General features: G+C 49.3%; 1 long non-coding RNA gene across 3 annotated transcripts in view; it reads left to right on the forward strand.

Moving 5' to 3' along the window:
* The window catches only part of LOC133256648 (uncharacterized), a 195,123-nt gene that overhangs the window by 109,676 nt on the left and 58,717 nt on the right, over window positions 1-26,730 (forward strand). For all 3 annotated transcript variants that reach the window (XR_009739254.1, XR_009739253.1, XR_009739252.1), the window contains one exon: window positions 16,522-16,629. This is a non-coding gene — a long non-coding RNA (uncharacterized LOC133256648). The remainder of the gene's footprint in view (window positions 1-16,521; window positions 16,630-26,730) is intronic.

The raw sequence follows: 26,730 nt of genomic DNA on the forward strand, positions 1-26,730 counted from the left end.
ATCCTATGGACTATAACCTGCTCCTCTGTCTGTGGGATTCTCCAGGCAAGAATACTGGAGTGGGTAGCCATTCCCTTCTCCAGGGGATCTTCCCGACCCAGGGATTGAACCCTCATCTCCTGCATTGCAGGCAGATTCTTTACAATCTGAGCCACTAGGGAAGCCCATTTATAGATATGGGTTAGTATAAATACCCATGCTTACGTTTTTTAAATTTTTTAATTTTTTTACTGTGCTGAGTCTTAGTTGCGGCATGTGGAATCTTTAGTTGTGGCGTGTGGAGTCTAGTTCCCTGACCTGGGACTGAACTTAGGCCCCCTGCATTGGGATCATGGAGTCTTAGCCCCTGAACCACCAGGCAAGTCCCGATTCCCAGATTTACTTGCTCTGTCAGCTAAGAAGTGCTGAAAGAAATGCCATCCCTGTAGCAAGTAGGCGCACCTAGTGCCCAGGTCTTAGGCTTTACGACTACTCTCCAGTAAAAGGGAGTAGGACTTCTTGGAGAAATGGCTGTTTCTGGGATGGGCAGGATGAGCCTGAAGCATCTTCTGGGGTCAGAGAGTAAGGGCTCAGAAAAGCAGACAGCACAATGATGGAACAGGCAATGATGGAAGCGTGTCCAAGGAACACAGCCTTTGCGAGAAAGAGCTCCCATGGGCCAAGGCTGAAACAATGTGAGCAATAAAATAGTCTTGGATTATAAATAATCCAATATAAAATAAATATGGAAAATTTCATACTGATAATATGAATAAACAGATGGAGAATAGGTAAATCTCCCACACAGTGGAATTTCAGATAATTAATGTAGATCCTCTGCCCCCAAGGAGGTGGAGCAGAATTCCTGTACACAGAAACTGCCTTTCAAGAGTACAGTGTGGAAAGAGAGAAAAAGAACCTTGAAGGACTTCTCAGGTGGCCCAGTGGTAAAGAATCCACCTTGCAATGCAGGGGATGCAGGTTCGATCCCTGGTTGGTTAACAAAGATCCCACATGCACGGAGCAACTGAGCCCATGCTCCACAGCTACTGAGCCTACACGCCGTAGCTAGAGAGTCCATGAGCTTCAACAAAGATCCCGCGTGCCACAACTAAGACCCAAAGTAGCCAAGTAAATAAGATAAGCTTTAGAGAAACCCAACAAACACTACCTTGGCCAGAAGATCAAGGTCAACATCAAGAGTAATAAGGCGTCTTGAATGCATGTCCCCTTGCTGTAATGGGATGAGAATGGTACTTGACTTCTGGGTTTTCCTCCCAGAAATCCATAATCCCAGCCTAATCGTGAGAAAACGCCAGGCGAATCCCGATTGAGGAACACTCTGCAAAATACCTGACCAGTGCTCCTGAAAAATGTCCAGGTCAAAAGCAAGGACAGTCTGAGACAATGTCTCAATGAAGAGAGGGTTAGGAAGACAGGACCACTTCACGTGATATGATGTCCTGGATGGAATCCAAGAACAGAAGATGGAGATGGAGGCAAAACTAAGGAAATCTGAAGTCACTCGGTCATGTCCAACTCTTTGTGACCCCATAGAGCGTGCCAGGCTCCTCTGTCCATGGGATTCTCCAGGCAAGAATACTGGAGTGGGCGGCCATTTCCTCCTCCAGGGGATCTTCCCAACCCAGGGATCAAACCCACATCTCCTGCATTGCAGGCAGATTATTTACCACTGCACCATCTGGGAAGCCCTCAAGGAGTTTATCAAATCCCAAAGAAGAAGTTACGTCCTCTTGGGAAAGTATCTGCAGAGAGGCAACCATCCGGTTTCCTGTAGCTGTCCTTCTGGACTGCAGCCGATTCCCCACACATGCCCGTGGCACCTGAGCGTGTGGGCAGAAACGCGTCTGCTGAGTGGAATGAAACCCTGCAAGTGCTCTGAGGGTTGAAACTTTGAAGAGGTTGAGATCTTTGAGAGCTGAAGAACCTTTGAATCTCCCTTTGGCTCCCTCTACCCTGACCACAGCCCTTCTCTTGATGTAAAACACGTGCTCAGATTGACAACAATGTGGCTGAGCCGACAGGTCTGTTTTGCTCTTTGCTTCCTCGGTGGTTGGAAACAGACCTTCCTTGGAGATCTGCCAGACGCCATAAATACGCGATCCATCCCCCAACCCTCGATCGTATCTGTGGAGTTGCGACAGGGAGCAGGGACTGGCCTTTCTGCAGCTGGGAACAGTCTGTGTGGCTGGCTGTACTGGGGTGGGGTTCTCATGCTTTGGAGAAGATGGAGTGAAGGTGCCTGGTCTTTCTTGGAGGCATGTAAAGGTTAAACTGAAATGTCTAGGAGCCCATAGAGGGAACCTTCCGGAACAGGGTGTGCATGACCCCCCCTCACCCACCAGTTCTACAGATGACATCCTTCTCCATGTGATAGACAGCCTGCCTTCAAACCAGAACACCAGGCTTCCACGCTCACTTCTGCCACTGAACCAGCTGTGCGACCCTGGATGAGTCCTATGACCTCCTATCAAAGAAGTGAGTGGACTGAGTATTTACTAAAGAATCTTCCAGTTCTCAGACGTCTATGAGGTCGTTTGTTTCTGAACGAGTGGAAAATTGGCTACACTTCATCACCCTCTCTGTATGATCCAAGTTGAGTTCATGCATGTGTGCTCAGATGCGTCCAGCTCTTCATGGCCCAATGGACTCTAGCCCTGCCATGCTTCTCTGCCCATGGAATTTTCCAGGCAGGAATACTGGCTGAGTTGCCATTTCCTCCTCCAAGGCATCTTCCTGGCCCAGGAATCAAACCCGAGTCTCCTGCTTGGCAGGTGCATTCTTTACCACTGAGCCACCAGGGAAGCCTTATTGATACTCATTGGGACCTAATTCCTCACCTGGGTATGCTAACACTAGAAGCATCAATCATAATGTCCATCGTGGGAAAGAGTTTTCAGGTCTCCTCCTGGAAACAAATTGGGATAACTGGAAAATACACAAGAGGCCAGGTCTGTAAGTTGTTTTAACAAGAGGGATTGTTCTACACCATGGTTTCCAGAGAGTCCCACCTGTGCCCAGAAGGGGAAGCGGATGCTTTCATTGCTTTGGAAAACTTATGGGAGAAATAAACGATATAATTTCTGTTGAGAACAAGGCAGGGTAAGGACTCCAGAAGGAAGTCTGAGCTGAGAACTCCTGAGCTGTGCTTGCCTTGCAAGGTTTTACCCTTTGTTCCAACATAAAGTAGGCTCAGTGCCTGTAGGACAGAGCTCGAGGGGCCTTCACCGTTCATTTTAAAGATAAACCACCCACAACACCTGGGTCCCTCATCTTTGCCTTTTTAGTAGCATCTGTATCAGTTTGCTGGGAGCAGCATAACCAAGTATCAAAGCCGGGGGCTTAGAACGGAAGCTGACTGTGCCAGTTCTGCAGACTGGAAACCCGAGATCAAGGGTCGGCAGGGCTGGCCCCCTCAGAGGCTCGAGGGGGAGCCTGCTGCAGGCCCCTCCCTGCTCCTGGATGTTGGCTGGCTGTCCTGGGTGGTCTCTACCTTGTAGCTGCATCACCCCCCATCTCTGCCTTCATCTTCGCATGATGTTCTCCTTGGGTTTTTTTGGCTGTGCCAGGTCTTAGTTATAGCATGTGGGATCTCACTGAAAAAGACCATAATGTTGGGCAAGTTGAAGGCAGGAGGAGAAGGGGAAGATAGAGGATCAGATGGTTGGATGGCATCACTGACTCGATGGACATGAGTTTGAGCAAGCTCCGGGACTTGGTGATAGACAGGGAAGCCTGGCATGCTGCAGTCCATGGGGTCGCAAAGAGCTGGACACGACTGAGCGACTGAACTGAATTGAACTATGGGATCTCGTTCCTGGGCCCCCTGCACTGGGACTGTGGCGTGTAAGCCACTGGACCACCAGGGAAGTTCCATGATGTTCTCCTTGTGTGCATATCTCTGTGTCCAGATTTCCCCTTTTAATTTTTATGAGGACATCAGTTATGTTGGCTTAGTGTTCTGGATGCTCTTTGCTTCCCCCTTCCCCTGGGCCCCGTCATTGCTGCATCACAGACATAAACTGAGCTCAGGTCCCTGGTAGAGTCCAGTGTAAGCTGACATCAGCGCCCCTGCCGGGGGCCGGGCCCGGGGCAGGGCTCTCAGACCCACCCAGAGGAGAGCAGGCAGAGGATTCGTGGTGCTGGCTCACACAGCCCCGCTGTGCCTCAACTCCCCCTGTGAAGTGGGGGTGATGCTACGCCCTGCCCTGCCCACCTAGGCTCAAGGTGTTATTCGCACAGTTGTGTCTTGACTCTTTGAGACCCCATGGACTGTAGCCTGCCAAGCTCCTCTGTTCATGGGATTTCCCAGGCAAGAATACTAGAGTGGGTTGCCATTTTCTTCTCCAGGGGATCTTCCCGACCCAGGGTTTGAACCCAGGTCTCCCACATTGCAGGTAGATTCTTTACTGTCTGAGCCAGCATAGGAAAACTAGATGGACCGGCTTTGAGAAGACCCCACACCTGGTGACCCAGGGAGCATACTGACTATGGATGCTCTGTGCCAGCTGGTTGTCTCATCTCCTCAGGGCATTCCCTGTGCCGGCTGGCAGGGACACTGACTAATGACTAAGATATACCTGGCCTTCCCTGGCCCCGCTTCACACACAGCAGAGGCTCAGCCAGTCCCCATTGGCAGCCTGCCTGCCTGTCCGGCTGCTCAAAGCAGAGGCTGAAACCCCCCTGGGTTGCATTTCAGGAGCCCCAGCCTGCTCTCCCGGGCACTGAGCTCTGAGCAGCACAGACTCTGGGGCTGTGCTCTGGCCAGGTGAGCCGGCCACACCTGTGGCTAAGGTTTCTCCCTTGGGGTCCCCCTCTCTCTCCACCAGCCTTTTCCCCCCAAATCGCCTCCATCCTGCAAGATTGACAGCTGACTCTGGGCTGGGAACAGAGGATAGGAAGTGGTCTTTGCCTGAAGCCCGTTGCCTTATTTACCCTGGCCGCCAGGCCTCTCCCAGCAGCCCTAAGAAAACAGAGGACCGTCCAGAGTCAAGTTCTTGCGTGTTTTCTCCCTGGAGGTGGATCAGGTTTTAAAGGAAGGTTTCCTGCGGCCTGCAATACCATTTTGGTTTGTTTTACCTGTCTCCACCTGCGGGGCAGGGAATTAACCTGCTGGCTGGGGGCTGGGCCGGCAAACTCCGTCAGGGTCAGGCGAGCAGAGCTCAGGGGTGTGGGTCTGACAACACGCCGAGGAGGCCTGTTCTCCTCCACAGAGCTTTGCGCACGGGGAGGCCCAGGCCCCGATCTGAGCAGGGCTGCGAGTAACTCGATATGTTTTCTTTCGTTGCTGTGGACAGGGTGTGCCAGATTTAAGTCTGCCGCATCTGTGTCTGTCTGTCGGGTTGTTGCAGGGGGAGGGGGCAAGGGGGAGGGTTATCAGAGGGAGAGAGGAGCATGTCCCTGTGTTTTATCCCTATCCATCTTCCTTTTCCCTTGCCTGCATTGCTCACTCTTTGCTGTATGTAACCTGCCACAACTGTTTTCGTGTCTCAACCCCTAACCCTTTGGAGACCGCTGTGCTTTGTGCCTCCTATAAAGCAGCTTTACAGACGCCTTCGGGGCGCCCTATCTGGGAAGCCCTGGCACTGTCAGAGTTAACAGCAGGCCTCTGGAAACTTGAACTTCCCCAGAAGTGCTTGTGCAGCAATTAGCAGAGCCCCACTCAGATACAGAAAAAAAGTCCCCTCGATTATAAATAAACAAGCAGCCAAGGGTATTGGAGCCAAGAGTCACCACTGTGTGCCCCAGGCCTGTGGCGGTTACCCCCGTTGCAGAAAAGCCCGCACCTTCCAGAACTGGGATGGAGAAGCCTGATGCTCTAGCAGGATTCCGAGGAAAGGTGGGAATCTGCTGTTGGGTGAAAACCCATCAGGCTGGGCCTCACGTGTAAGACGCCCAAGGTGCACCAGCCTGAGGATGGCAGAAAGGGCCACTCATCGCAGCCTGGGATGATGGATGGATGGCCTTTTCTGGGTGAATAGGAGCCTTGCTTCGCTTTGCTGGAGGGAGATACCAGGCTGGCAAAATATTTGATATTGCCTAAAGAGTGGTGGCCAGAGATAGCGCCTCACCCAGCGCTGCACTCAAGGGGGGCGGATGTCATTCCTAAGGCCCCAAGGCCCTGTGGGATCAGGGCACAGGAGTGAAGAGCCTATCTCTCTGTTTATTTCTTCCAGCCATCACAGAAGTGCTGCAAAATACAGAACCGTAGGTCTCCTTGCGAGGAGAAGATGTCTTGGGTCATCCTGGGCTATATTTAGAATGGAAAATGTGCTGGCTCAGAGAAAACCGATCATGTGCCCTTCTCCAGGATTCATGCTGAGCTGGGAACCCTGCCCCATCACCCGCCCTTCCCATCCTTCCCACAGCCCTGCCACCCGCTTCCTCCTCCAGGGAGCCCTTCCAGCTTGTCGGGAGACCCTGCAGGGAAAGGCCCAGTTTCTCTTGTGAATAAACTTCACAAGCATCCCCCTCTCGTAAGGACCATGAGGATCTTGTGGAGGGCTGTGTGCAAGGCTGGCTGAGAACTCAGAGCTCAGAAGGGGGTGTTTGACCTGATCGTGGGAATTCCTCGGCTCTCCCCAATGCCCACTTCTGCTTCTCCAGGTGTGAAGGCTGGGGACATTGTGGCAGGGAGTGGACCCGCGGATCCCTGCCCTAAGGACCGTCCTGGGTCCAGCCCCTTGGTTGTGCTTTGGGCAGTATTGCCACCCTAAGACTCCTGAGAGTCCCCTTGGACAGCACGGAGGTCAAACCAGTCAATGCTAAAGAAAATCAACCCTATTGGCAGGACTGGTGCTGAAGCTGAAGCTCCAATACTTAGGCTACCTGATGCAAGGGGCCAACTCATTTAGAAAAACCCTGATGCTGAGAAGGATTGAGGGCAAGAGGAGATGGAGATAACAGAGGATGAGATAGTTAGATAGCATCACTGACTCAATGGACATGAGTTTGAGTAAACTCTGGGAGATGGTGAAAGAGAGGGAAGCCTGGCGTGCTGCTGTTTATGGGGCTTCAAAGAGTGGGACACGACCTAGCGACTGAACAACAACAGGAGAGCTTCGTGGTGGTGATTGTTGGGCCAGTCCCCATCAGCACCCTGTTAACTTTTCGTAACCATCAGAATGTTTTCAAGAACCTGGAAGTTCATTGCATCACTGTTTTGCTTTCGGAGCTGCACGTGATTTCTCAGAAGGAGCGGCCCAGACCCGTCCTGTCTCCTATACTGACCCAGCCACGAATTTTCACTTTACTGGGGTCAAGGGGTCAGAAGGGGCACCACTGAAGGCAGCGTCTGCTGCCCGTGCCCATGGAGACAAGGAGGCGGTGGGGACACAGTGACACTCTCAGCTCTTGGGCACATGCTCTGGGCTGGGGCACCACGTCTGTTTCTGATCTCCACAGCCTCTCTGAGAGGTGGGAATTACGGCATCCATTTTCCCATGGAGGAAACTGGGAGTTAGATGCCTTGTCATGGACCGTTCCCCCGCCCTCCTCGCCCAGCTCCCCACCATGGTCTTGCTGGTTCTCCCTGTGACGTGCAGCCCTTGTTCTCCTGTGACGTCACCCACTTGGCCCCCAGTCCAGCCTCTCGCCCACTGGACTCATTCTCCACACAAACCAGCTTGATCTTTGGGAAAGACTCTGAGCTGTACCCTTCTCCTCCTTATTACCCAATAGTGTCTTCCTGTTGCCCTTAGAATGGAATTCTGACTCCTCCCTGCGCATGGCTAGCACCTCCCCTAGGTCTTGGCTGCGGCTCATCCCCTCTACTCAGGCCAGTCCAGCCTCAGGGCCTTGGCACCTGCTGTTCTGTGTCCCTGGTGTGGACCCTGGACCCTGAGTACATTGCTGTCTCTTTCCAGCAAGGGCTGAGGCCCTGTTCTAGTTGTGGTTAACTCTACAACCCCCTCTTGCACATCTGTTCTCTCGGGCAGGAAGCAGGCATTCAGGCTCCCACACTGTGAGGCTGATACCTCCATCCCCAAGATGCAGGCCTTCCCCAGAAGCCTGTAGTCTGCTCCTTTGTCCCAGGGTGAGACAGGCTCCCAAGAATCAAGTCACTTGCTTCCTTCTTGCACAGGTTGTGATGGACGTGATTCTTCCACCTTGGGCCCCTTGGCCAGAACTGAGGCTCTGCAATTAGGGTGAAATAGCTCCTCGTTCATGGAGCTTTAGGACATGAACTGACGCATCATATCCTCAAGGTCTATCCAGAGGGGAAGCGGACCACCTCCACCTGCATTAGATGGCCTTTCTTAAACCCAGCACACTGACATGCTTTCTGCACTTGGACTTTCCTATTTAATTATTGCATCATCTCAGAAGACAACTCTCTTATAACTAGTGAAGCTTGGGCTGGCTTGACCATCCTGCTCCTGCCCACACACCATTTGATCTATTGTGATTGTTTAGTTGCTAAGTTGTGTCCAACTCCAGGCTTCTCTGCACATGGGATTTGCTGGGCAAGAATACTGGAGCGGGTTGCCATTTACTTCTCCAGGGGATCTTCCTGACCCTGTTGCTTTCAAATAACTCATTCCTAGTTCTGAGGCTCCTGAGATCCACCAGTCTCCTGGAAGCAGTCCCGTATTTATTGCTCAGAAAAACTGGCCCTTTCAAAGGGCTACTCTAGAGGGGCCTGGGACAGTAGCCACCTGGAGGAGACTCTTTGAGACAACAGCTGATCCTTTGCACAAGATGATACTTGAGGCCCTCATAGAGGCTTCCCCAGTGGCTCAGCAGGTAAAAGAATCCTCCTGCAATGCAGGAGACACAGGAAACACAGGTTGAATCCCTGGGATGGGAAGATCCTCGGGAGGAGGAAATGGCAACCCACCCCAGTATTCTTGCCTGAAGAATCCCATGGACAGAGAAACTTGACAGGCTACAGTCCATAGGGTCACAAAGAGCTGGGCACGACTAAGCAGGCATGCATGCAAACAGGCAAATAAGGATCCCTTTCTCTTACCCTCTGCTGGTTTTACCAGCTTCCCCATCTCTGTGCCTTCTAGCTCAAAACCGAAAATTTCAAATGAAAAAAGAGAGAGAAGACAAACATGAAGTAACATTGACTAGTTCATTGAGGCCATCTGTCAACCATCTTTTATGTCCCTGATTTATTTTATAGCCCTAGTGTCAAACCTTCCTTGTCAATTTAACACGTGAACATTTTTTAATTAAAATTCAGTATCATCAAGCAGGTCACAGAGTGTGAGCAATGTTCTCTTTGTTCTAGAAATCCTCATGTAATGAAGCTGCCGTTCACAATTGTTTTCCAATGACCTGCTTATTAAAAAAAATGATTTTCAAGGAACAGAAACAGGTGCCTTTTCACAGCATGGGGTCCAGCAGGAATGAGAAGCTTACCAAGTCACAGCCCAGCCCCTGGGGGATGCCGGGGGTGGGGAATGTTGTCAGATGTCAATTTGGACTGAGTGTTTCTGAATATATGTGATGGCTCTTCTTGGGTTCCCTGTGGTGCATTTTATAGACTGATGTCACTTTTTAAGAGAGAAATTATTAGATGAATGTTGATAAATGAATGTACGTTCAGTGTGCTGGAATCGAGATGAGAACTCCAGTGAAGAAGCAGGAAAAGGCTTTAGAAGAGAGTCGGGGACCAGGGGGCTGGGCTGGGGCACATTGTCCATGTCCAAGACCTTCTGCACCAGAGACAGACCCCCGGAGTCCTACCTGATGAGCAAGCCAAGCCAAGGCAGCCTCTGCAAAGCCCCAAGGACCCACAGCGAGGGTTGCAGATCAAGCCGGGCCTGGTTTGGGGGTTTGTTTTCAGTTCCTGAGCCAACATGTAGAAATCTAGTGACTTCTGCTTGCGAAACACTTCAGTCGTGTCCAACTCTTTGTGACTCTATGACCCGTAGCCCACCAGGCTCATCTGTCCATGGGATTCTCCAGACATCAATACTGGAGTGGGTTGCCATTTCCTACTCTAAGGGATCTTCCCCACCCAGGGATATAACTCCCATCTCCTAAGTCTCCCACACTGGCAGGTGGATTCTTTACCACTAGCGCCACCTGGGAAGCCCTAATGACTTCTGGTTCTTTCCAAAAACCAAAGGATCTGGGGACTTCCCTGGTGATCCAGTGGTTTAGAGTCCATGTATCCATGCAAGGGATGTGGGTTCAATCCCTGGTCAGAGAACTAAGATCCTACATGTTGCACATCATAGCCAAAAGATAAAACAAAAAACCCTACGATCTGGGCTCACAGTGTCTGTATCAATCCACTTAAGCCACTTATTAGCTGCCCAGGGCCCCTCACCTCTTAGCTGCTGAGCCCTATAGTTCTCTGAATTGTGGCCTCACCCCAAGGAATATTTAGACAGGAGGAACAGCCTTTCTTCTTTGGAACACCTCACTCCCTCCTGCCAGGGTGGTCCTGGGCAAATCATCCTATAGCCTCAGTCTTCCCATCTCTATAAGGGGATGACAGTGGGACCTCATAGCTATGTGGTATGTGTTCACTCGCTCAGTCATGTTTGACTCTTTGTATCTCCATGGACTGTAGCCCGCCAAGCCCTTGTGTCCATGGAATTTTCCAGGCAAGAATACTGGAGTGGGTTGCCATTTCCTCCTCCAGGGCATCTTCCCGACCCAGGGATCAAACCCACATCTCTTGTGTCTGCTGCCTCGGCAGGTGGGTTCTTTACCACTTGAGCTACCTGGGAAGCCCAGGCCCCATAGGGTGCCAGTTAAAGCTCCCTCCCCTCTGCCTGCGTGTCTTTAGGGGGCCACAGCATATTTTTAGGGAGGGAAGACAACTGGGTGCTCTGTGTGCCAGCAGCCTCCCTGCTGGCTTCCTCTCGAATGTCTTGTTGGAGGAGTGAAGACAGAATTATTCAGAAACAAGTGATTTCCCAGCTGTAGGCTCCTCTGCGATGACAAAGGACTCACTCAGCCCAGATTGGTGGTGAGGCAAGAATTACATACTGCAGAGAGGCTGCTGGGACCATCTTGAGTTGTTTGTAACCAATCTCAAATAATTTAGATCTTTTTAATTCGCAGCAAATCCTATTCCCTCGACAACATCTGTGGTAAAATAGCAGGAACGTGTGTGGAGACCAAGTGTTGGGGGGTGGGGAGGTGCTTTTTGTTTTCCCACCACTGAATCCATAGTTACCCTCTCAGTTGAAATCTTATCATATTTAACTGGTTCCACATAAACAGATCTGTGTATATTTTCGTAGTTTCAGCTGAAACCTGTTAAGAACAGATGTGCAGATGGTTGCCCTGCACCGATCCATTTAAATGTATTTTTCCACGAGCAGTGTTTTTCCTTCAGCCCTTCCTTGAGAGAGGAAGACTTAAGAAAGTGGGACCTTTATTAAGATGTACATTACATGCTTCTGAGTCTCAGCAACCAGTGCTTTGCTGTTGGTTTTCCAACAGCTCTTTGGCACACGGGGCTGTGAGTACTGGGTGTGTGTTGACGTGATGGGCGGTGTCTGCTGTGAGCCTCTGTGGCTGGCAGGATGGGCTCTTAGCTCTTCTGGATGCCACCCATGTGAAGGTGGGCCAGTCCTTCCCAGCTGCTGCGGAATCAAGTAGCCTCTGTCCAAAGGCTGGAGTAAGAAATCCACTTCTTTGACCCTTTAATTTTTTTAAGCAGGGTGGGGGGGGGGGGGGGAAGAAGGAGATGGGAATGTAGAAAACTCCTCAAACTCAATAGCAACCAAAACCAACTCATCTGATTTTTAACTGGGCAAAGGACTTGAATAGCTATTTGTCTACAGAAGACAAGCAAATGGCCAACGGGAAAAGATGGTCAGTATCACTGAGAATGCATGCTCGTGCTCAGTTGCTAAGTCCTGTCTTTGACTCTTTGTGACCCCATGGACTGCAGCTCACCAGGCTTCTCTGTCCGTGGGATTTCCCGGGCAAGAATACAAGACTGGATTGCCATTTCCTTTTCCTGGGCATCTTCCAGACCCAGGGACTGAACTCAAATCTGCTGTGTGGCAGGCAGCTTCTTTACCACTGAGCCACCAGGGAAGCCCCACTGAGAATTAGGGAAATGCAAATCAAAGCTATAAGGGGATATCACCTCATACCCAAGAGGAGGGTTACTGTTAAAATAAAAAATCTAAAAAAAAAAAAACAGAAAATAAGTATTGGCAATGATGTGGAGAAATTGAACCCTTAAACACTGCTGGTGGAAATGTAAGATGGTACAGTTGCTTGTGGAAAAAGGTATGGAGGGTCCCCCCCAAATTAAAAATAGGACAACCATGTGATCTAGCAATTCCTCTTCTGGCTATATGGACAAAAACATTGAAAGCGTGAGCTTCCCAGGTGGCTCAGTGATAAAGAATCCACCCGCCAATGTAGGAGATGCAGGAGATGTGAGTTTGATCATTAGGTGGGGAAGAACCTCTGGAGGAGGAATGGCAACCCAGTCCAGTATTCTTTTTTTTTAATTAATTTATTTTTTTATTGGACCAGTCCAGTATTCTTGCCTGAAAATCCCATGGACAGAGGAGTCTGGCAGGCTACAGTCCATGGGGTCGCAAAGAGTCGGACCGCAAAGAGACTTTTTCACACTCCTGTTCACAGCAGCCGTATTCACAATAGCCGAAAGGTGGAAGCACCCCAAGCATCCATTGACAGATGAATGGACAATCAAATGTGGTCCATTCATACAGTGGAAAATCATTCAGCCCTTGGAAGGGAACTCAGACACATGCTACCACATAGATGGACCTTGAGGACATCATGATAAGTGGACTAAGCCAATCACAGAAAAGACAAATCCTGTGTGCTTCCACTTAGAGTAGGCAAATTCACAGAAACAGAAAATGGAGTGGTGGCTGCCACGGGCTGAGGGGGTGGGGAGGGGGAAATGACTGTTTAATGGGTACAGAGTTTCAGTTTTGTGAAATGAAAAAGTTGTGCAGACCTGTCACATAACAATATTTATGTACTTACCATTGAATGTACACTGAAAATGATTAAGATGTTAAAAATAAAGCTGGGGGAGGGAGGATCTAATCACGATACTCATCTTATGGATGGCGAGAGGATTCTGTGAGATAAGGCACACTTAGCAGGACTTTGCCTTTTCATACTGTAAAAAAAAAACGCTGTGACAAAACTAGACAGCGTATTAAAAAGCAGAGATATTCCTTGGCAGACAAAGGTCTATCTAGTCAAAGTTATGGTTTTTCCAGTAGTCATGTACAGATGTGAGAGTTGGACCATAAAGAAGGCTGAGCGCCAAAGAATTGATACTTTTGAACTGTGGTGCTGGAGAAGATTCTTGAGAGTCCCTTGGACAGCAAAGAGATCAAACCAATCAATCCTAAAGGAAATCAACCCTGAGTATTCATTGGAAGGACTGATGCTGAAGCTGAAGCTCCAATACTTTGGCCACCTGATGTGAAGAGCCGACTCATTGGAAAAGACCCTGATGCTGGAAAAGACTGAGGGCAGGAAAAGGTTGGATGGCATCACCAACTCAATGGACATGAGTTTGAGCAAACTCTGGGAGATGGTGAAGGACAGGGAAGCCTTTGCGTCCGTGGGCTCCTAAAGAGTCGGACAGGAGTGAGCAACCGAACAACAATGAAAAGCAGGACTTTGTCCTGTGGGCCGTGGAGATGATAACTAAGGTGAAATGAGATAAAGTGGATTGTTTCCTGGGCTTTGAATTTCTGTTTTCCAGAAGGTTCCTCTCCCACTTCCTACTGCCCATGGGACAGAGTTCACCCAGCCTCCCAGGTCCCTGTCATAGGCTGAGCCCTCTCGAGGAGTGTCCCCGTGGGGCACTGTGGGCCTCTCAGCCCATGCCTCTGGGGCGCAGAGTTCTGCCTCTCTGGCCAGTTTCCAGTTTTCCAGTTTTCTGGCTGGCGCTGGCTGTGAGACACTGCCGGGCTCCTTCTAGTGGCCTCTGAACAAACCACAGAGCCCCCGGCCCCTCCTGTCTGCAGGCGTTCCTGCCACTGAATTTGCCCTGCATTGGGAGGAGGGGGAAGGGGGGCCTGAGTGGGTGGCATGATGACAGGTGAGCCTCGGGGTTCCGTGCCACCTGCTTGCAGCTCCAGTTCTGCTGCTTGTTGAGCCATTGAGCCCCGCTGTGTCGCAGGTGAAATGGTGAGGCAGAGTGGGGCTTCATCCGCTAAAGATTCCAGATCTTTCAGGGGGCTTTGTCCTCCTGACTTCTCTCCAGCCTGCTCCCTTCCGCAGGGCCCAGCATCCAACACGCTGAACGTGCCTGAGTTTGCCTAGTACCTAGCAGGACACTGGGAGCACGTCTGTTTTTTCACGGGAGCTGGGGGTGGTATGTCCTGGGCTCTAAGAGCAGCGTGAGGCCTGAGGCCCCTGGCAGAGCCGTGGAAGAGTGGTCATTGGCAAGACTGGCATTTCTGTCACCTGACTGGAGGAGACCCTCTGGCAGGGCTTGGACTCAGCTGAGCAGAAAGATGAGCAGTTGACTTGCGATGTGATTTTACATTCCTGGCAAAGTAACACCACATTTGTTTTAAAGAGGAGGAAAGAATAAAATCAAACTGTTCGTTAACATTTCAAAGAGGTTAAAAGAGCCACTTGGGTTCCTCTCCTGGCCAGTTCTATGGTGGGGGGATGCCAAGGGCTTCTCTTGCTGGCGGAGAATTGTGGGGCGTCTCTCTGCTTCCGGGGTCCCAGCCTCTGATCCATTTAGGAGATGGTTCTGGGGATTCACACTTGTCTTTGGAAAGCTTGATCTTCTCCAAGTTTCTCATATCCCTTCTGTATTTCTTTCCCATGCAGATTCTCTTGCTGGCTCTTTTTGCTGTTGTTTTCAGAAGTTAATATTCACAAGCTTTGATTTCTAGACCCAGTTCTGGACTTTACAGAAGCGAGAATCAACAGGCTCAAAACTCGGCTTCGTTACTCATTTGACTCAAACGTGTTCAGGGCAACACCCCTGAGCCACAGCCAGAAACGAACGTCCCCAAAGTGGGGCTCTTGCCTGGAATCTCACCGCTCAACCAGGAGACCTGAGCGCACTTAGCAAAGTGAGAAAGATGCCCCTCTCTTCCCTCTGGAATAGAGACCCCAAGATGACCCTGGTCACTCTCCCACTCTGCCTCCATCTTCTCCAGGCTGCTTCCAGATTCCTTTCCTTTATTCACGTTGCTACCCCCTCATCCGCCAGTATTTTCAGAATCCACACACACATTCATCCATCACTCCTGTTTCCAAATATTATCTTTATCAATACAGTGGTATTTCCCTCAAATGAATGACGGCTCCATGACCTTTCCTTTCAGCCACAAATGAAACGGGACTTAAAAGTGTGTGTGTGTGCGTGCTTGAGTGCATGCCTGCTCCACGCGCACAGTCCTAATGGAAACCAGGGTAAATTACAGAGAATGGTCACATAATGATTACAGAAACCTACACGAGGCATAACCCATTAGTGAGCTACATTTTGTTCAAAGCTGAGATACGCCTTTGTGCCGGAACGCAGTCATCTGTAGCAATGACTAATAATATAGTTGAGGATCTGTTCACATTTTCCCCCTTTTGTGCCTATTTTCATAAGTTAATAACTCAAGCATGAAATTGTTTCAGGCTGAAAACTTGGTGGTGAGAGCACGGCAAACTGTGTGGGAAACAACTTGTGTTGTTGTTGTTACTTAATTTAGCTTGGCTGTTTTTTAAGTTACGGGAGTAGAAATGACCATACGGGTTATCTTGAGCCGTGTGTGCTTGTGAAGCCCAAGGAAGTCTGGGATCGTGTTAGACAAGGCACATTTTTAATAGCTACAGATAGAAGCTTTCCTTCATTCATGTGTGTGCTTTAGCTTAGTACAGGTCAATTTTGTTGAGGTGGGTAGGGTTGGATGATATTGAATCAAAACGCCATGAATGACATCATCCTGGATATTCACCTGCCTTCAACTAGAAAACTTCTATCCTAGATCAAAGAGCCTGGTGAGCACACAGCTGCCTTAAATAGATGAGGACAGGAACAGGGATGAAACATACTGCTGGGTCTTATTAATAGTAAATTCCTAAAACAATGGAAGGAGCAGAAACAAGATGAATGGTCTATCATAATTGTTCATCCCTCCTGGAGTTGGATCTACTGGGCATTTTCCTGTGTCTCCCTAGTGGCTCAGATGGTAAAGAATCTGCCTGCAATGCAGGAGACCCGGGTTCAGTCCCTGGCTCAGGAAGATTCCCCTGGAGAAAGGCATGGTTATCCACTCCAGCACTGTTGCTTGGGACAATGACCTCTGTCATGACCCATGGGGTAACAGAGTCAGACACGACTGAGCAACTAACACTTACTGTATCCTGAACCAGAGAAAGTCCACCTGCAGGAGACCAGAGTTTCTACAAGTCTTAAATTTTTTTTTTTCTTTCCTTTTCTTTTATTGGGGCAGGAGACTGAAAAATGCAGAGAATAATACAACAAAGGCCTAAGTACCCACATTCCAGAATTAGCAAAGGTCAGTATTTTGTAAGGATGACTCTAACGTTGCTCATAAAGTTGTGCCCTTTATTTCACAGATGGGCAAAGTGAGGAGGAGCAGGAGGGGATAGGATGTGACTGAGCCGTACAGCCTCCAGCATCTTGCTCCTGGATGGACTGGATCCTACAGGGAGACTCTGGAGCTGGTAAGACAAGCATTCTCGTCTGACTTTAAAGATGAAGAGCTTGGAGCCCCCAGTGCGTGTGGGTGAGGTCCTCCAGGTTCTGGGCCCTGTGCTGGACTAGGAGGACAAAACAGAACGCAAAGCCCACAGCAAGTGGGACCCCTGCGTGATGAGGGTGCAGAGAGTACCTGCCTGGAGGGGAAAGGCTCCCTGCAGCCAGGGCCAGCTTCCCCAGGCTTCTAATCCAGGAGTAAGCCAGCAAATACTCACGGAGATGTCCCATAGAAAAATCGTGTACTTCATAGGGCATATCTGAGCCAATGACTCAACTTATGGATCATTACCAGAGAAAAACAAAATATCCTGCCATCCAGTGAGATGATGTGATGCTTTTTATTTTTACTAGTAGATTGCTCCATTTATAAATCTTTAATAATATCCTACCCCCACCAAAGAGCATCTGAATCCATCAATTTAAAAAAAAAAGAAACTGACGAGGAATGAGAGCTGGCTTTCTATGAGTTCCTAGCTTCTCAGGCTACAGCTCCAGAGTGGCATCAGTGGAGCCCATGCTAGGCTGCATCATATTCTGCTAAGCCACCTGCGCTCTGAGGGCAACAAGAGCCGGCTTGGGGTCTACCAGCTGGAATCTCAGAAAGCCTGCTCTCTAAAAATAGCCAGCTCTGCAGATTCACCTGGGGCCCAGGGGGCTTCTTGACTGATCTCTCCCTTAGGCACCAACCCAAGTTCAAAAAGGAAAAAAACACTGCCTTTTCACCTTGATTGATTTTAGCTCTGGAGAGTTTTCACTGGTCCTTTCAAAGTGATAGAAACTCCCCGGAATTATTTTAGGAAAAGTAAAAGACAGCAAAACGAAGCTAGAAGCCAGGCTCCAGCGCGCATGACAGACGCCCAGCCTCCCTACCCGCAACCAAGGTCACGGTTAGGCGGCGCTGGCATCTCCGCGCGGTCTGGCACACTCGACAGGACGCACGCCTGGTGCCCTCTCCACCCCAGCCTGGAGGCTACCTCTTCCGCGCATCCACAGAGCAATGGGAGGGCACGGAACTTTCCAATTCCATCGTGTAAGGGAGAAAGCCGTGTCCAGTTGGCCTGAAATGAAGCACACAGCCCTGGGGCTCAGGGTCTCAGTGTCCTGGTGTGTGCGAATGAGTTGTCCCCCCAGCAATATACGGAGCGCTGTTTGGGAAGAAAGGTACCTCCTCCTAGTCTTGTTGCTTCAAAGACAGAAAAACCACAGGTTCCTGACAAGGGGCATGGGCTTTATCAGCTGTAGCAGGTCTTTCCTGGCCTCAGCCTGATCGCTTCCTCTCACCATAGGCAGAGACACAGACAGAACGCACAGCTCAGGCCCTAACAGTCGGAGAACTGTGTTTAATCCTCAAAAAGCATTCAGAAGAGTTTGCTGAGTCCTGATGCATTCTGCCTTCCTCCCTTCAGTTGGGTTGGGCACCGAGCCGCCTTCAAAGTCACCTCAGTCCAAAGACAAGCAAACCTAAAGAGGGCAGGGCAGTTGAAGACACCATACTAACTTCATAGGCTTCCCTGGTGGCTCAGCGGTAAAGAATCTGCCTGCCAACGCAGAAGACGAAGGTTCAATCCCTGGGTGGGAAAGATTCCTCGGAGAAGGAATGGCAACCTACTCCGGCGTGCTTGCCTGGAAAATCCCATGGATAGAGGAGCCTGGCGGGCTACAGCCCATGGGGTCACAGAGTCCAACACCACTGAGCAGCTAGACAACAGCAACATACTAACTTCATAGTCTGGTGCCTCCAAGAAAACACAGATCTTTGGAAAGATTGTTTCTAAACTAGATCCACTCCAGATTGCTTTAAGGTGAGAAGTTTTCTGCTGCTGGAGGTGGCCTTGTGTGACCCTGGAAAACTGGCTCTATCATGGCCCTGAGAAGAGGCAGGGAAGAAATTAAGACAGTTGCTTGAGTGGATTTTTGAAAAGATTTGGTTAACAATTGCCTCATCATTTGTAAAACTCATCAGCCAAGGGTGAGAATTCCAGTTGCTCCATGTCCTTATTAATGTTTGTTATGGTCAGACTTTTTGTTCTAGTCATCCTAATACATGAATAGTGAGATCTCTTTGTGATTTTAGATTCCCTGAAGTAGATAACAGTAGCCCACTCCAGTCTTCTTGCCTGGAAAATTCCACAGACAGAGGAGCCTGATGAGCTCCAGTCCATGGGGTTGCAAAGAGCTGGACACGACCAGCTCACTGAGCACACACACATGTAGAATTTAAAGACTTTCACTCAATTAAAAAAAAATTTTAAATACTGAATTTTCTAACCCATGAGCACAGTATCTATTTATTTAGGTGGTTTTTAATTTCTCTCAGCAGTGTTTTATAATTTTCAATGCACAGCTATTGTCCATCTTTTGTCAGATTTGCCTTAAGTGTTTTATAATTTTTGATACTAGTGTAAGAGCTATTTTTAAAATTTCAATTTTCAGTTGTTCACTGAAAGTATACATTTTTTGTGCATTAATCTCTTACCCCATATCTTCACTAAAGTCACCTTTTACAGTCCACTAACTTTCTGTTTCTATAGGATTTTTTACACAGATTCTCAGTTCAGCTCAGTTCAGTCACTCAGTCGTGTCCGACTCTTTGCGACCCCATGAACTGCAGCACGCCAGGCCTCCCTGTCCATCACCAACTCCCAGAATTTACCCAAACCCATGTCCATTGAGTCGGTGATGCCATGCAACCATCTCATGCTCTGTCATCCCCTTCTCCCCCTGCCCTCAATCTTTCCCAGCATCAGGGTCTTTTCAAATGAGTCAGCTCTTCGCATCAGGTGGCCAAAGTATTGGAGTTTCAGCATGTCATCTGCAAATGAGGATGGCTTTACTTCTCTAGTTCCAATCTAGAACTTTTTAGTTTTTATTTCTTGCCATATTGTACTGGATCAAATCTTTACTACAATGTGGAGTAGAATCTGTGAAAGTTTCTCATCTTAGGAGGAAACTATTCCATCTTTCACCATTAATAATGATGTTATCAGCCATTAGTTTTTAGTAGATGCCCCTTATCAGATAGAGAAAGTTACCATCTATTCTTAACTTGCTGAGAGTTTTTATCAGCAATATTAACTGGATTATATCAAGCGACTTCTTGCATATATTGAGACCATAAATTTCTAGTGTCATCATTTAGCAACTTTGAGTCAAGTCTAGATTTACTTCTTAATATATCCCTTTTCCCTTCCTGTTTATAATTGTCTTAAATATTTCTTCTACATATATTGTGATTCTCATTAGCAGTGTTACAGTTTTTGCCTCAACTGTCAACATAATTTAGAAAATTAAGAAAGAAAAGAAAGTCCATTGTATTTACCAGTATTACCAATATTTTTGCTTATTGTGTTATTTCTTCCTTACTGGTGTTCCAGAAGTCTTTCTTTTATTGTTTCTTTTTTTGTCCAGGAAACTACTTTTAGCCACTCTTATATGGTATATCTGCTAGTGACAAATATTCTTCATTTTTCATTTTTTGGAAATGTCTTAGTTTCCCTTTCATTTCCTTCCAGTGAAGGATCCTTCACTGGAAAAGACCTTTCAACTGAATACAGGAGTTTCTGCAAACAGTTCTTTTCTACATACGTTGTAGCAGTTCTTTTCTTTCAGCACTGGAAAGTACTCTGGCCTCAGTGGTTTCTAATGAAAATGTGCTGTCATTCAAACCTTTTCTGCTATAGGTAGTGTCATTTCTCTGTTTTATATACATGTATATGTTATATATGTATACATGCTTTATATATATGCTTATATATATGCTTTATATATATGCTATGCTATGCTATGCTAAGTCACTTCAGTCGTGTCCGACTCTGTGCGACCCCATAGACGGCAGCCCGCCAGGCTCCCCGTCCCTGGGATTCTCCAGGTAAGAACACTGGAGTGGGTTGCCATTTCCTTCTCCAATGCGTGAAAGTGAAAAGTGAAAGTGAAGTTGCTCAGTCGTGTCCAACTCTTAGCGACCCCATGGACTGCAGCCTACCAGGCTCCTCTGTCTATAGGATTTTCCAGGCAAGAGTACTGGAGTGGGGTGCCATTGCCTTCTCCGTTTTATATATATATCTATATCTGTGTTGTGCTTAGTCGCTCAGTCGTGTCCAACTCTTTATGACGCCATGGACTGCAGCCTGCCAGGCTCCTCTGTCCATGGGGATTCTCCAGGCAAGAATACTGGAGTGGGTTACCATTCCCTTCTCCAGGAGATCTTCCTGACCCAGGGATCAAACCTGGGTCTTCTGCATTGCAGGCAGATTTTTTACCCTCTGAGCATTTATCAGTTGCTTTCTTCATTCAGTTTGAGATGACCCTGGTTCTTGGTATGATGAGCAATTTTTTACTGCAGACTTGACATTTGGGGCCCTCTATTTAGAGATTCTGTATCTTATCTCCATCTGTTTTCACTGGCTCCCTCTGACACTGCAGGCGAAGGTGTTGCGGGGGTGGGGGCGGGTGTGGCAGTGAGCTGCCGCATTACTGCCGGTGGGGGTGGAGGTCCAGGCCTCTCACTCGGCCTCTGTTGACACCAGAGGCAGGGGTCTCCTTGTTGCTGGGTGGGAGTAGAAGCTCAGCCCCCTGCCTCGTGCGCGGCCTCCATGACAGCGCCCCATGGGGAGGTGTCAGTGCTTCGTTGCTGTTCCCCGCGTGGCCTTGTCGCCCCTGAGAGGTAAAGAGGGTCCTGACTCACCACTGGGCCTCCCAGATACCACCCTCACGGGGCAGGAAGGAGCTCCTTGTTGCTGTGTGTGGGGATAAAAGTCTAGGCTCGCGATGAGGTCTCCACTGACCCTGGGGAGGAGCTTGTTACCACTGGGAAGGGATCAAAGTTGTAGCTCCCTGCTCAGCCCTCTCAGATACCACCCTGGGATGGGCGGCAGGTAGGGTGGTTTAGGGCACCTGGTTTCAGCCTGGTCTGAGAGTGGATGGACAGCTGAGCTCCCCATGGCCTTTGCAGATTGAACTTGGGTCTCCTGCATTGCAGGCAGATTCTTTACTATCTGAGCCACCAGAGAAGCCTGATAATGTAGTTTCTATGATGTTTGGCAAAAGTGGAACAGTTATTGCCTAAAACTTTTATTTCTTAGTGGGCTTCCCCTTTCCAGGCTCTTTGGCTAGAGAGAGCAGTATTTTGTGGGGACTTCTCCTGTGTCTGCTCTCTTTTGGAATTTGAGTTCCCGGCTTCTTCAGTGCGTCGTCTAGGATACATGAGACAAAAAGAAACCAGAGATCTCACCTCTCTGTTCCACTGGCCCTGAGGTTCCTATTAGTCTGTCTTTTCTCTACTTTCTAGAATCCTCTTAATGTTTGTTTTGTATAATATTCAGGGTATTTAGTCGTTGAGAGCAGGAGAAATGGTTAAGTGTGTCTGTTCCAACTTCCTGGAAGAGAAAGTCCTCATCTCACTTTTGGGATGCATTTACAAGTAAGTTGCAAAGATTCACTCTTAAATACCTCAGCCTATGTATTATTAATTACAGTTCAGTATTCGTAAGAGACACGGGTTCGATTCCTGGGTTGGAAAGATCCACTGGAAAAGAGCATGGCAACCCATTCCAGTATTACTGCCTGGAGAATCCCATGGACAGAGGAGACTGGTGGGCTACAGTCTATAGGGTTACAAAGAGTCAGACACAAATGAAGTGACTTAGCATGCATGCACGCACATTTGCTTATATCTTTCTAAGTTAAGAATTGTACATACACGAAAAAGTACAATCTTAAGTGGACCATTTGATGACCATAGCCCATGCTCTCTCGAGATATAGAGTGGATCCGTTACCTGAGAAATTCCCTCATGCTCCTTCTCAGTCAATCCTCGCTGTCAGTCACCCCCCACAGGCAAACACTGTTGTGCTTCTTTTAACATCCTAAATTAGCGTGATTTGTTCTAGAATGTCACATGGATAGAAGCGTGAATCAGACACTCTTATGTGTCTGGCTTTCTTCTTTCAACATGATATTTTGAGATTTATCCATGTTTCGTCCTTCATTCTGTTTTACAGCTGAGCTGTATTCCATCACACAAATCTACCAAAGCTTTGATCCATCCTCCTATTGATGGACACCTGAGTTGTTTCTAGGTTTTGGCTGTTATAATCAAGCAAAGGAGAATGCTTTTAACCTGGAGCATATTTTCAAACATTTTTTATTTAAAATTTTAATTTATTTATTTTTGGCTTCTTAGTTGTGGCAAGTCGGGGGTACTCTCTAGTTGCCCCCTGGCACGTGGAATCTTCCCAGACCAGGGATCGAACACTGCATTGCAGGTGGATTCCTAACCACTGGACCACCGAGGAAGTCCTGGAGCGTATGTTTTAATGGTCTGAATCAACCTTTATCTGAGTGCAGGGTCATATTTGAAAATGTCACCTACAGCTCTGACATACCAATTTTTATAGTTTTCTGAAATGGTATAAAGAATCATTCCTTCATTTGTTTGTTGAACCACTATTTAGCGAGCCTGTTCTCGTGCCAGGAATGACGGAAGGCCCTGGGATTAGTGAGGAGGAGGACAGACTCAGGCCTCTGCCTGGTGAGCTGGTATTCTAGTGAGGGCAGAGGGCAGGCACAGTGAGCCAAGAAATAGATATGCAACACCCATTAGCAATGTGTGCTCTGAAGGAAAAATAAAGCCAGACCCATGGGTCGGGGAGGCAGACGGGTGGCCCAGGCGTAGGTGGGTGTGATTTTTAGCTCTGGGGGTCAAGGGAGGATCTTAGGAGGAGGCAGGGAGGATAGTTGGGGAAGGTGAGGTTTGAAGACACAGGACCTTTTTAAAAATTTATTTTATTTAAATTATTTCTTAAATCTTTAGCCACACTGCGTGGCATGCAGGATCTTAGTTCCCCGACCAGGGATGGAACCCATGCTCCCTGCAGTGGAAGTGCAGAGGGTTAACCACTGGACCTCCAGGAAAGCCCAGGACTTTTTTTAAAAGTCTATCTCTTTAAAGCACCGTCACACATTGGAATTCATGCACTTCAGAAAAGACTTCCCTGTCACCATTAAAGGTGGGGAGATCCAAGGCCCTGAGGGGGCAGTGGGCCAGTTATGTCTCGGGGACTCTGGATCAGCCAGATTAGAGGTGCTTGCCCACACTGCCTGGGTGTTGATGAGCCGAGCTTCTTCTTAGCTTCCTGCAGGGGAGCTTTCAGTCTCCCCAGCCTCTCTGCCCACCCCCTCCCCACTCCTGCAGGTGCTTCCCCAGGAAGTGGAGTGAGAAAGACACCGGCAGGCTGAGGTCTGGGCTCTCTGGTCTGTGTGTCCTTGAGCAAACCCTCTCCTCTTGCTGGGAGGTTCAAGTCACGTCGGTGGTGGGACCCCCCCCCCCCAATGTCCTCCTCCCCTTATCACCTTGGTCACAACATACCCTTGCTGCAGCGCTGCAGCTCCTGTGCACACATGGGCCAGGAGCGCTTTCTGTTTTATCTCGTTTAACTCGCACACCCACCCCGTGGGTAGTTGCTCTGTTGTTACCCATGGGAAACAGGAGCGGGGCATTTGCTGAGGCTAAAGCAGAATGCTAAGCTGAGTGTGTCTGATCCTAACCAGAATGCTTTGAGCTACTGCGTTTTATTGTTAACTCAGTTCTGAACAGAGGGAACCCGTGCCCTTTGGGGAAATGAGTTTGCAGAGGTCAGAGGGAAGGATCTGGAAAAAAGCTAAAGGATATTTCCAGGGGAGGGTTGGGGCGGGGTGGACCTGCGTGGGTCTGAGAGAAGCCTTGTGTGGATGTCCACGTGGAAGGTGGGGAAGAATGGGGAGTTCGATAGCAAGGAGCTGGGATTCAGAGTTGGAAAAGCCTGAATTCTAGCCCGACTCCACAGTAATGCCACGGGTGGTGGGATTTGGGGCAAATCTTGTAAGTCCCCCAACTTCCCCTTCCGCATCTGTAAAATGGATAATGGTATTTCTCTCTCTCGAACGTTGCTGGGTGGGTCCGATGAGGTGACGCATGTAAAGTGCTCAGAAGGTGCCAGGCTTACAGTAAATGCCCAATAAATGCTGGCTGGCTTGTTGTCTAAAAAGTGACAGCATACAGACTCGGAAATGTTAGATGCCGGGAAGCAGTGCAGTGAAAGCAGGGCTTGCATCTTACCTGGGAGTGGGGAAACCTAGCAGCACCCAGACGCTCGCAAGAGGGTACCTGCGGGAACCTGGGCTTCCCGAGTCGGGGGAATGAGTGTGCTCTGGGTTGTTTTCCAGCTTGAAGTTGTTGCTGTTGTTGCTTAGTGCTCAATCATGTCCGACTCTTTGCAACCCCGCGGACTGTAACCCACCAGGCTCCTCTGTCCATGGGATTCTCCAGGCAAGAATACTGGAGTGGGGGGTTGCTATTTCCTCCTCCAGGGGATCTTGCCGACCCAGGGATCAAACCTGTGTCTCCTTCCTTGGCAGGTGGATTCTTTCCTACTGAGCCACCAGGGAAGTCCTGTCCAACTTGGAGACGTCCTGTCCTTTCAAGTCTTTCTACTGTAGCGGCGGCAGCTCCAGCAAGGGAGGGTGCAGCAGCTTCTGTTGGCTCCCTGACACCAGCTGTGGTCTCTGGGAACGTGTTTATCCAGCCCAGAGGGAAGTGGACGAGTGAGAAGGGAGCGCCAGGCTTTCCGAACCCCGGCCTGTGAGCTCTGCGCTGGCGGCATGGACACCCGGCCAAAGCAGCGTCACAGCCGGCTAGGGCGCACTGCGCACTCACTGCGTCAAGATGCATTTTGCAAACTTATTATAAACATATTACATTTCTTATCCTAATGTGGCTGTTGGCAGGCTGCCCGTGAGTTTTAGCCTCTGGGAGAAAAACAATTGCCTGAGCCGAGTGTTGGGTACTTTTACTTTCCATACGCTACTCAGGGCTCCTTGGAGTCTCTACTCCAACACACACACACACACACACACACACACGCTGCCCTTCATATAGACATGCAGTCGTGGGCCATTGGCCCCCATCTGCTGCTGAGATTTTCTGCCACCACGTGTGTATCTGGGGATCTAGGACCTGCTAATATTTTGTATTTTTCAGGAAAAGTCCTGAAAACTGTACATGTTCATATTGAACAAACTCACTGACTTCCGCTTCCAAGCTCTTCTGCCGCCTCAGTTAAATACCTGAATAGTCCACTTTGTTGATTAGTGTTCAGTACGCCTTTTACAAGGAGAAGGTGAGGCCAGGGAAGGGAGATCATTTGTCCAAGGTCCCCAGCCATTTGCCTCAAGGGTTCTCCAGCAGGTCCCCCCATAAACCATGACACTATTGTGAGGAGACCCTTTCAGCCACCACGACTGTCTCCTTGAGGCCGCAGTCCAGAGCCCAGAGCTGTTCACAATGAACTGCTGGGGATCTGAGACCCAGCCGGCCAGACATGAGGCAGGGAGCCCTGGGCAGTGGGGCCCCTGGCTCCTTCCCATCAGCCCGCGCACAAGTGATTTCAAGAGAGAAACGCAGTGTGGGTTTGCACCAAGCTCCCTGCCGCCCTCTCCACGCCCCTGGGGCTCCCCTCTCCTCCCTCCAGGTCTGCAGCCCTTCCTCTTCCCCGCCCCACCCCCTGTCCCTCCTCTCGCTGTCTCCCTCTCCTTCCTTTCTTCCTCCCTTACCTTGTCCTTAACCAGGAATGCCAGCAGCTGTGCTTCCTGCTCAGCATGGCCCTACATTCCTCCTGAGCCAGAAAAGTGGGCACAGAATGGGTGCCCAGGCTGGGCCTCCAAGGGGCCCCACTTCAAAGGCACAGGAAAGAAGCCTCTTTCCCTGTCCACTGACAGGTCGGCTGATGTCTCGCCAGGCAGTGCCTCTGCCCGAGGAAACAGCCCTGCTGGCCACGCCGGGTACCTGGATGTTTTTGTCTTGCATGGCGGGCAGCCAGTCTCTCTGGGCCTTTCCTTGTGTAAAACAGCTGATGAACCGGAAGGTGATTCTAGTCCTTCAGACCATGGAGCAGACACGTGCAGCTGCCCGCATCTGTCTGGCGCCTGCGTGGACACGCTGCACGCATGTGCACACTCAGCCCGTGTGCAAGGATTCACACACATGCGCATGGTCACAGATGCACACGCACCCACCCATACACTAGGCTCAT

Source organism: Bos javanicus, chromosome 11 (genome assembly GCF_032452875.1).
Source record: "Bos javanicus breed banteng chromosome 11, ARS-OSU_banteng_1.0, whole genome shotgun sequence".
Classification (NCBI taxonomy): domain Eukaryota; kingdom Metazoa; phylum Chordata; class Mammalia; order Artiodactyla; family Bovidae; genus Bos; species Bos javanicus.